Source organism: Bufo gargarizans, chromosome 4 (genome assembly GCF_014858855.1).
Source record: "Bufo gargarizans isolate SCDJY-AF-19 chromosome 4, ASM1485885v1, whole genome shotgun sequence".
NCBI classification, from domain to species: Eukaryota; Metazoa; Chordata; class Amphibia; order Anura; family Bufonidae; genus Bufo; species Bufo gargarizans.
The window spans coordinates 111,959,641-111,971,634 of NC_058083.1; the positions used below are offsets into that span (position 1 = coordinate 111,959,641).

General features: G+C 45.9%; 1 protein-coding gene across 4 annotated transcripts in view; it reads right to left on the reverse strand.

Moving 5' to 3' along the window:
* The window catches only part of WDR33 (WD repeat domain 33), an 89,294-nt gene extending 77,834 nt beyond the window's left edge, over positions 1-11,460 (reverse strand). For 2 of the 4 annotated variants that reach the window (XM_044292549.1, XM_044292546.1), the window contains exon 1: positions 11,282-11,460. The gene's annotated coding sequence lies outside the window, so the exon portion shown is untranslated. The remainder of the gene's footprint in view (positions 1-11,281) is intronic. The other 2 variants (XM_044292548.1, XM_044292547.1) reach the window with 2 other exon arrangements.
* Between the last annotated feature and the right edge of the window lie 534 nt (positions 11,461-11,994).

Sequence of the window (11,994 nt, forward strand, 5' to 3'; positions counted from 1 at the left end):
CGCCGCTCCGCCTGACGATGTGGAGCCAAATGTATCCATCCTGACTTACAATGTTAGGGCTCTTTCACACTTGCGTTGTCCGGATCCGGCGTGTACTCCACTTGCCGGAATTACACGCTGGATCCGGAAAAATGCAAGTGTACTGAAAGCATTTGAAGATGGATCCGTCTTCAAAATGCTTTCAGTGTTACTATGGCACCCAGGACGCTATTAAAGTCCTGGTTGCCATAGTAGGAGCGGGGAGCGGTATACTTACAGTCCGCAAGGCTCCCGGGGCGCTCCAGAGTGACGTCAGAGCGCCCCATGCGCATGGATGACGTGCCATGCGATCACGTGATCCATGAGCGTGGGGCGCCCTGACGTCACTCTGGAGCGCCCGGGAGCCGCACGGACGGTAAGTATACTGCTCCCCCACTCCCCGCTACACTTTACCATGGCTACCAGGACTTTAGCGTCCCGGCAGCCATGGTAACCATTCAGAAAAAGCTAAACGTTGGATCCGGCAATGCGCCGAAACGACGTTTAGCTTAAGGCCGGATCCGGATCAATGCCTTTCAATGGGCATTCATTCCGGATCCGGCCTTGCGGCAAGTCTTCAGGATTTTTGGCCGGAGCAAAAAGGGCAGCATGCTGCGGTATTTTCTCTGGCCAAAAAACTTTCCGTTCCGGAACTGAAGACATCCTGATGCATCCTGAACGGATTTCACTCCATTCAGAATGCATTAGGATAAAACTGATCAGGATTCTTCCGGCATAGAGCCCCGACGACTGAACTCTATACCGGAAGAAAAGAACGCAGGTGTGAAAGAGCCCTAAGTCAGTCAATGGGGACGGATCAGTTTTCACTGACACAATAAGGTGCAATTGAAAACGGATCCGTCTCCCATTGACATTCACTGTATGCAAAGTAACACCATAACTCAACAAGCAGGTGTGAACTCGTCTGTGCAACCAATAGAAGAAAACTACTATGGGATTTCTGTTCACATAAAATGCAACACATACAGTGAGCAAATACAAAGACCACAGAAAATAACCATCATAATACTAGCATCTAGTTCCAACACAGCCGGGACAGGCAAATTCCAACAAACCCAACTGATTCTAATGGGGTCTCTAGGGGTTCTGGCTATACAGACTGCTATTCTTGTAGTCAGAAATACCAGAAACCTGATAGATGCCTGGAGAGCAATCCCTGAACAAAGACTACATGAACCAGCAACAGATATCCTACTGCAACCAAATTCAGGTAGGCTTTAAAGGGAACCTGTCACCGGGATTTTGTGTATAGAGCTGAGGCCATGGGCTGCTAGATGGCCTCTAGCACATCCACAATACCCAGTCCCTATAGCTCTGTGTGCCTTTATTGTGTAAAAAAACTGATTTGATACATATGCAAATTAACCTGAGAGGAGTCCTGTCCCGGACTCATCTCACATACAGGACTCATCTCAGGTTAATTTGCATATGTATCAAATAGTTTTTTTTACACAATAAAAGCACACAGAGCTATGGGGACTGGATATTGCGGATGTGCTAGCGGCCTTCTAGCAACCCATGTCCTCAGCTCTATACACAATATCCCGGTGACAGGTTCCCTTTAAAAAGGGTTTTCCCGAGAGTTCTATATGGATGACCTATCCGCTGAATAGGTCATCAGTATCTGACTAGTAGGGGGTCTGACACCCGGGACTCCCACCGATCAGCTGTTTGAGAAGGCACCAGCGCTCCTCCGTGTGCCGCTGCATTCTCAGCTCACCAAGTGCAATGCCGTACGTTGTATAGAGGCTGTGCTCGGTACTGCAGCTCAGCTCCATTCATTTCAATGGGCATGAGCTGCACCTAGGTCACGTGAATAACATGGCATTACATGGCCCAGGAAAAGCTGAGAGAAAGCCGTGGCGCTAACAGGAGTGCAGGAGCCTTCGCAAATAGCTGATCGGCAGGGGTCCTGGATGCCTGACCCGAACAGATTAGTATTTAAGTATCAGAAAACACTTAAAATTATATGTCCACAAAAGGTCTTGTATGACCTTAGGGGAAGAGAGGGGCACAAAGTGTTAAATTAAAATAAAAAAAATAAAAAGCCACCAGATGCTGCAGCTCAGCTTCTACCCCTGCCCCCATAAGCCAATACATGCTACATATGAAAGGGGAACTAATAAATATATTTTGCTTGCAAGTTGTTGCCTTTTTATAGCTATCCTTTTTATAAAGATAAATAAACAAAAGTACAAAAAAAAACAACAAAAATAAGGCACCATGTTTCACCGAAAAAAGGTGCAAAAATGATTTACATATCTAAACTGAAAGTAGTGTTATGGCTTTCAAAGACTTAGGCCCCTTTCACACAGGCGAGTTTTCAGCGCGGATGCGATGCGTGAGGTGAACGCATTGCACCCGCACTGAATCCAGACCCATTTATTTCTTAGGGCTGTGCACATGAGCGGTGATTTTCACGCATCACTTATGCGTTGCGTAAAAATCGCAGCATGCTCTATATTGTGCGTTTATCATAGAAGTGAATGGGGCTGCGTGAAAATCACAAGCATCCGCAAGCAAGTGCGGATGCAGTGCGATTTTCACGCACGGTTGCTAGGAGACAATCGGGATGGAGACCCGATCATTATTATTTTCCCTTATACCATGGTTATAAGGAAAAATAATAGCATTCTGAATACAGAATGCATAGTACAATAGCGCTGGAGGGGTTAAAAATAATAATTTAACTCACCTTAATCCACTTGTTCACGCAGCCGGCTTCTCTTCTGTCTTCTTTTTTGCCGTGTACGGGAAAAGGACCTTTGGTGACGTCACTGCGCTCATCACATGGTCCGTCACATGATCCATCACCATGGTAATAGATCATGTGATGGAACATGTGATGACCGGAGTGAGGTCACCACAGGTCCTTTTCCTGCACACAGCAAAAAAGAAGACAGAAGAGAAGCCGGCTGCGCGAACAAGTGGATTAAGGAGAGTTAAATGTTTTGTTTTTAACCCCTACAGTGCTATTGTACTATGCATTCTGTATTAAGAATGCTATTGTTTTCCCTTATAACCATGTTATAAAAGGGAAAATAATACAATCTACCCAGCACCTAACCCAAACCTGAACTTCTGTGAAGAAGTTCGGGTACCAAACATGCCGATTTTTCTCACGCGAGTGCAAAACGCATTACAATGTTTTGCACTCGCGTGGGAAAAAAAAAAACGCACATTTTCCCACAATGCACCCGCCTCTTATCCGGGCAAAAAACATGACGCCCGTGTGCCTTACTCAGAAAAAAACAAAACGGAAAACAAACTGGTCAGGAAGGGGGTGGAAGTAAATGGCCCAGTCAAGAACTAGTTAAACATTTGTTTGTTAAAAACAGCATGCAAGCACAAAGTTGTGCTCTCCTTGGAAACTAGAGCCGAGTACAGCGTTTACTGTGCTCCTTTGACCAGACTACACGGCATTACAATGATTTGGACAACTTTTTCCCAGTTTCCACTACATGGTATGCCATATTAAATGGTGGAATGCACAACTTGTGCCACAAACAACAAGCTCTCAGACTCATATGGCTATGTGACCGGACAAAAAAAAATAAAAAAAAGTTTGGGTCTGGGAAGGCAGGGAGCAAAAAATGAAAATGCAAAAACGGAATAGGTGCATCAGGAAACAGTAAAAAAATATGCCTGCATCCACCTGAAAAATAGCTGTAAAGTCATGGCCACTAGGTGTCTCACATCCACTAAGTTGCTGTCCACTGCTTGTTTTTAGGCAAGATCAGTCCCTAGTAACAAACACAGAAGACAGCTGAGAGAACGTGAGGGCCTGTCAGAGCTAGCTGAGCAGAGAAGAGAAGCTCCTGTGTGTCTATAAGGCACCATGCACACAACCGTAGTTTCAGTACACATCCGATCTGCACCCTTTCATTTCAATAGGGCCGCAAAAGATGCGGACAGCACACCTTGTGCAGTCTGCATTCGTATGTCTGCACTGCAGCGCCGCAAAAACAAAAAAACACGTCCTATTTTTGACCATTTTGCAGACAAGAACAGTCATTTCTAACCGAACCGCAAAATGCGGACTGCAAAAAGAGATACAGCCAAGTGCATGAGGCCGAAGTTTGATCTCTCCCTCCTTATTAGCTTTCTGAGCTACCTAGAAAAAACAAATAGTGGGATAAAAGGGAAGCGAGGTCACTGCATATAGTAGTGGCAAATTCAACAAAAAGGAGACACCCACTGATTCTGAGTGAAATGCATCTAGCTGTGCAGCTGAAACAGAGAAATATTAGGCTGAAAAACGTAATTCCAAAAAAAGACCTGCTCCACAATGTGATTGTACAAAGAGGCACAGTAATTAAAGGGAATGTGTTATCAGAAAATGACCTGTTTAAATCACTGTTTAACATACTTTAAAAAAAATATATTGATGTTTTTAATTTTCCATATATTGAAACAAAAAATATTAAATCCTGCAGTTTTTGCACTGGCCACTATGTCTAATAATTTGCACCACTTCTTGGTTTGTACAGATCACTTTACTGCAGTTAAATCATCTAATCCTGCCTGTAATGATAAAAAGTAGGGATCGACTGATTATCAGAAGTACCGATATTATCGGCCGATATTCAGAATTTTGTAAATTATTGGTATCTAACCTTGCCGATATACCGATAATGCGTATAAAGCGAATACTACTGAGCTCTTCCATTATGGAAGAGCGCACTAGTATGCATCGTGTGCCGGGAGCGGGGAAGAAGCGCAGCAAGCTCTTCCGATACTCACCCTCCCCGGTCGTCTTTGATGGGGCCCGCGCTGCACTGTCCTAACCCAGTACAGCGTCAGGACGTAGTGCGCGCACTATGACCTGACGCTGCACGCTGGGCTGTCAGGTGATAATGCAGCGCAGGCCGGAGAAGACACGGGAGCAAGACGCCGGACCTGGAGATGAAGAGGAGCCGTGGCGCAGGAGAGGTGAGGAGTTTTTTATTTTATTCATCTGAGGTCTGATAGGGGTTAATAAATGTCTGATCTGAGGTCTGATAGGGGTTAATAAAGTCAGTGAGGAGAGGGGAAGGGGGGGATGGTGTGGAAATTGGCATTTGGCACTAGATTATTATAAATGTAAATTATAAATTGACTACCAACTAAGGGCTTTATTAATTTACCTCAGCGACTATCAACTAATATAATATATATTATAAGATAGAAAAATGTCTGTATAAATTATCGGCCTGAAAGTTTAAAGATTATCGGTATCTGCACTAAGCTCTAAACAAAAATAAAAAATCTGTATCGGTCGATCCGTAATAAGAAGATATCATCTCTATGTACAGATAAGACAGGATCCTCCATTCACAATAGGTGATAGTACAAGGAAAGAAGAGACAATGACCTCAGGTCACACAGCATGCCTAAAGGCGGCTACTTCAAATAAACGCCCCCTCCTGCTGTTGATTGACAGGGCCAGCGAGCACTCTCGTCCTCTAGCTGGCCCTGTCTGCGTTCTAAATCTTGCACCTGCGCCGTACCGGTCTTCAGTCGGCACAGGCGCACTGAGAGGAGGATGCTCGCTCGGCCGCTCCTTCCTCAGTGCGCCTGGTGTAGATGTGACGTGTCGGTTTTTCTACCGATTACCTATCCTCCGATCAATTGTTTGAGAAGACACCTGCGCTCGCAGTAGCATCAAAGCCTTCTCTCAGCTCACTGTGCACATCGTACAGTGGATATGCTTGGTATCGCAGCACAGCCTCATTCTTCTTGTTCTAATTATTGACTTGTCTGTTGCTATGTAATGCCTGATTTTGTTTCTACGTGAACCCCTGAATTGTAAAGTGATGCGGAATGTGTTGGCGCTATATAAAGATTATTACAAACACTAAGCTGCACATAGGCCTTGTGACCGATTAACGAGACCTCACATGGCTTAGGATAAGCTGCACGATAGTTACAACCGATGCCTTCTCAAACAGCTGACTGGTAGGGTCCCAGGAATGTCCCCTAGTGGGCAAACCTGCAAAGGGGAGCATACATATCTGCTTACCGATGCAGGCTCCTAAGCTCTCCATCTTCTGCTAGGGTCTCTGGATGTAAACTCACGTTTTGATGCCACTGCAGCTGATCGCTAGTCACAGTGGTTACATGCTCCGCTTACATCATGACAAATCGTCACATGACGCAAAAAGTGCAGGACACAGCTGCAGCCAACAATTGGCTGCAGCAGTGTCAAATCAGAAGTTAACATCCACGGACCCGAGCAGGCAAGTATGATTCCCATCACAGGTCTGTACACAAGGGAGGGTTCGCTATAACCCCCTAAAGCGTGCATAACCCCTTCAACACCTTAGTGAACGCCAATGCGCCTTTTTACAGCAGTCGCTAGGGAGTCTTAGGCTACATTTACAAGACAGCCATTAAAAACTGCAAAATGGTCAGGTTTTTTTTTTTTTTTTCACCGACTCCTTTCTGAGAGATGGCAGTTAAAAATTGTCTTCTTTAGGGCTCATTCGGATGGCCATATTGCTGAACGGGTGTAGACCCATTCATTTCAAGGGGGCCGCAAAAGATGCAGACCGCACACCGTGTGCTGTCTGCATCCATGGTTCCGTTCCACGGAAAAGAGAGCACGTCCTATTCTTGTCCACAATCGCGGACAAGAATAGGAATTTTCTACTATGGTTGCAGCCATGGGTGGTCTGCAAATTGCGGATGCACACGGTTAGTACCAGTTTTTTGCAGATCCGCAAAGCACTACGGCCGTCTAAATGGGCACTTACTTGTATGCGGTCTGTCATCCGTGAAAACAACCAAAATAGGACATAATTTTTTGACAGCTGTTATTCACAGGCTGTCAAAAAAAAAAAAGTGAATAACCCCACAGACTACTATTGTTCACTGTCGTGTGAATGTAACCTTACGGTGGTCTAGTCTCAGCACTACACGTGCCATGGAAAAGCAGAGAGAAGGTCGCAGTGCTCAAAGAGGCGCCAGTGCAATCTCAAACAGCTGCTGCTCGCCGGGGGTCCAAGGTGTCGGACCCTCATCGATTATAAACTGATCCAAAAGGAAAGGTCATCAGTATAAAAATCCTGTGGTTTAGGTTTTATTTGCACAAATTACCCTGACTACCAAAAGTGCAAAATATCCAAACACCCCTGGCAGCAAAATGGTAAAATATTCTCCAAGAAATACACAACCATATGAATGAGCCCTTGAACAATGGGCTCAATTTTGCTCATGTATTTTAGTTTATGATGGCGATGTAGGGAAAATCTAGTAAGCACAGTACTGGCCGGAAGCTATGCTCTTCAGGGATAACAGACAAGATTAGGGGCAGGGGGCAGAAGTCAAAGCATTTCAATGGATTCAATTGCTGCCAATCACTGCTACCCTACTGGAAGATGCATGTCAAATCTCTGAATACATATATGCTATATGGTAGTGCATTATTTTAACAGGGTCACTGGCACATCAGTAAATGGACCGTGAACACATTGTATACAGCATTTACAGTATGCACGCTTTAAGGGAGAAGCCCCAGAGACATATTACAGTGATTATAAAGCACCTTCCCCTCCTCATTAACGTTCCCACCACAAAGCATACGATGGACGATTTCTCCATCGTGACATTCCAGCTACTGCCTTATTTGTAAGGACTTGTAGGTCTTACGAGTCAGGTACTCATCTTTTATTTCTTTCACATGGAAATTTTTGTGGGATTTGGATCCAAGCAATTTCCCTGGAAGTGGAGGTGGCACACCTCCATCCAAAGCCGCTGCTGCCCCCACAGGAGCCAGCCCCTTCCGAGCTCCAGAAGGATGATTTTAAAGGAATTTCATTCATAAGAATTGATTAGCTCATCTCTAACCAACTGGAAAAAGTATTCCCGCATTGATGGCACATACACTATCAAGCGTCTGTCCCGGGGTCATTGGGAGGAACAGTGGTTATTTAAAAAGTGTATGACCAATGCAAATTCAAATCACAAAAAAAACAAAAAAAAAAAACACGCGGCTGAAATGCGTTTTTCACGCGTGTGATAAAAAAAAACCTGAAGGTTTACAAACAACATCTCCTAGCAATCTTCAGTGAAAAACGCATCGCATCCGCACCTGGTTGCGGATGCAATGCGTTTTTCACTGAAGCCCCATCACTTCTATGGCCCCTTTGCGAGTTTTCCACGCGGGTGCAATGCATGACGTGAACGCATAGCACCTGCACTGAATACTCACCCATTCATTTCAATGGGTCTGTGTGAGCGGTTTTTTTTCCATGCATTTTTCAGTTCTGCGTTGCATAAAAAACGCAGCATGTTCTATATTCTGCGTTTTTCATGCAGCCCTGGCCCCATAGAAGTGAATGGGTCTTCAGTGAAAACGCATTGCATTCGGAAGAAAGTCCGGATGCAATGCATTTTTCACTGATGGTTGCTAAGGCTACTTTCACACTTGCGTTCGGGGCTCCGCTTGTGAGTTCCGTTTGAAGGCTCTCACAAGCGGCCCCGAACGCATCCGTGCAGCCCTAATGCATTCTGAGTGGATGCGGATCCGCTCAGAATGCATCAGTCTGGCACCGTTTGGCCTCCGCTCCACTCAGCAGGCAGACACCTGAACGCTGCTTGCAGCGTTCGGGTGTCCGCCTGGCCGTGCGGAGGCAAACGGATCCGCCCAGACTTACAATGTAAGTCAATGGGGACGGATCCGTTTGAATTTGACACTATATGGGTCAATTTTCAAACGCATCCGTCCCCCATTGACTTTCAATGTAAAGTCTGGACGGATCCCATCGTCTGCATTATATGGGCGGATCTGCTCTGAACGCAAGTGTGAAAGTAGCCTTAGAGATGTTGTTTGTAAACCTTCAGTTTTTTATCACGCGCGTTAAAAAACACATTGCACCTGCGTGGAAAAAACTGAACGCATTCACAGACAAAACTGACTGAACTTTCTTGCAAAATAGTGCAAGTTTCACTGAACGCACCCTGAATGCATCCGGAGCCAATCTGTCACGCTCGTGTGAGAAAGGCCTATGGGGCCAGGGCTGTGTGAAAAAAGCAGAATATAAAAAAATAAAAATAAAAAAATAAATAAAAATAAATAAATAAAATGCTCATGTACACAGCCCCATTGAAATGAATGAGTCAGGATTCAGTGCGGGTGCTATGTGTTCACATCACGCATTGCACTCGCTTGTGTGAAAGGGGTATAAAAGGTGCCACCAGTAATAACATAGTTTGTGCGGTCACCTGGATTGTTTGGTGGCAGCAGATCATGTCACCTACATAGCCTCTGGTACCAGCAAACAATGATTCTGTATGGGGACAGGCAATGGCATTAGCGATCCCTCCTTCCCATACTACATGTAATTGCAGTGGCCTTCTCTACTGACGAGCAGGCAACTGTCGGGAAGGAACGCTGCTGTGTTGAGTAGTGTAAAGGGGCTTTTTGTAGCCATGAGTCAAAGATCCAGTGGGTGCAGAGCACATCACCAGCAGATGGACCCACACCTATGGGCATTAATGGCACATCCTGTGGGTATGCCAATAAATGTTAATACTGGAATACCACTTTAAAGGGGCTGCCTGGGATTACAAAACCAATGGCCTATCTGGAGGAAAGGACATCAATATATGATTGGGGGGGGGGTGACACCCCTGCCAATTAGCTGTTTCAGAGTAGCTGTCGCTGCAGTAACACCGCTCCATCCACTGTAACTGCAGCACTTCTCCAATTCACTACACAACAGATGCAGCTGTATAGCTCTGGCGCTGCAACTACTCGGGGTCATGCACACAAACGTCTTTTTTTTCCCCCGTTTCCATTCACTTCGAGTCCATTACTCACAAAAAAAAAAAAAATGTCCTATTCTTGTCCGTTTTGAGAACAAGGGATCAACACGGATGTGATTTTATTTTTGTGGATCCGTGTTTTCCGTATCCCAAAATACATACGGTCTTGTGCATGAGCCCTAAAGCAGAAGATCAGGAGGATGGGCCAGCAATATTAAAATCTCAGACAATCCATTAAAGGGACTCTCCCACTCTCAGCCAGTAACCATCATCCTGCCGCTCAGCTCTGATCCCCATGTGTCAAAATCCACGGAAACGGGGCCACAAGCGCCAACAAAGAGAATGACTGGCCTCAGTGCTGATGTGTCCCCAAGCAATGACAAGCTGCTTGGGAAATGTCACGCCGAGGCCAGTGATGCTTGTGGCCCTGTCTGTACAAATATTGACTGAAGGGGTCTGGAAACTCAGAAGAGCCCCTGAAGCAAACACAAAACAGGTAAGTTTCTATTTACAGGTCCCAATGGTTGGGGTATGAAGAAAAAAAAAAAAAAAAAAAAAAAAAAAAAAAGATCCTAGACAGCCCCTTTACGCTCTTGATGTGTGTTACGGTGGGGAGAGCCACTCTGAATTTCTGAGGAAGAAACACCTAGATGCATCTGGGGGGAGATTTATCAAACTGGTGTAAAGTAGAACTGGCTTCTGGAGATTCCACCTTTTATTTTCCAAAAGAGCTCTGAAAAATGAAAGGTGGCATCCGATTGGTTGCTGTGGGCGTTTTCCTTTCAGTTATCGAGATCCGTCAAACAATCTCAAAACTGGAGGAAAACGCATCAGTTTTGTCCCCATGCATTGTCAATGTGGCCAAACCCAACGGTGTTCACCAGAACGCATTCCCGTGACGCACACAAAGGCGCAGCAAAAAGGGTTTTGTCCGTGCTTTTAATATTGATGACCTATCCTCAGGGATCAACTGTATGAGCAGACGGCGCGCGCAGTGCCGCCTCCCTTCCTGCTCTCCACTGTATGTCTTTAGGACAGCAGCGGACAGGAAGAGAGAAGGCAGACGGCACGCGCCCGCCATCTCCTCCGAAAGCTGAGCGGCGGCGGGTCCCCACTGAGGATAGGTCAATAGAAAAAGCCCGGACAACCCCTTTAAGGCTGTTTTCCTTTACCCCAGTTTTGATAAATCTCCCTGTGTTCCCTAGACACCTGCACAGTCCTAAAACTGAAACTAGGAGCTTGGCCCCCCGTACACCCTCCAAGTGCTCCGCAGACTGCTCAGTGCAGGGCCGCCGTCTTCTCATAGGTCCAGGGCCTCCACAAGCCCCAGCAACACGACACCGACCACGGGCGGCACACGGAGGCCTGAAGTACGGTTGGGAGTCGTATCCCAGCACGGGGCTTACTACACTGGCGCAGCTACTGCCGCCACAGGCGGTCTCGGTAAGGGGAAGGCCTGCTAACTGTATGCCAAACCCACCATGCACGAACGTACTATATACATACGAAGCTAGGGCCACTGCCCTCCGTCACCTCCTCCTTCTTAATCACCCCCTTTCCGTTAACGACTACACGGCTCGCTAAGACACTCTTTACGCTTCCGGTTCCTGCCTCGTTCTTTCTCTCCCCACGGCCGTGCTAAGCCGCGCTCCGCCATTAATCACGTGACACGACGGCCCGCCCCTTCCCCTGACTAAAAACCCAGAGATGCGAATTACGTCAGCCTTTTTTTTTTTTTTTTTTTTACAAACTTTATTTAAAAGTGAAACAAATCTGAAATTGTTTACAGTCAGTTTCTGTGGTGAATGTGCAACGCGTATTTAGGCCTTCTCTGCATTTACTTGTACATCTCATAGAAACATACATTTTTCAAGAAAGAAAAAGTTAAATCCCAACATTCTCCCTGTGTGTAGTCCTGAGTAGTGTTGAGCGAACTCGTGTTTTAAGTTCGGTGTCTAAAGTTCGGGTTATCGAAGAATCGCGTAATTATGGATTCCACTACCACGGACCATAACGGAATTTAGAATCCAAAACGCAATTCTTCGATAACCTGAACTTTAGACGCCGAACTTAAAATATGAGTTCGCTCAACACTGAGGACCTTTTATCCGTTTTGACATAGGCTAATGATGGTATTACTTTGTAGGGCGGCCCCCACTGATGCCATGGGTGTATTTTTTTTTTCAACCCCCCCCCCCCCCCCCGATG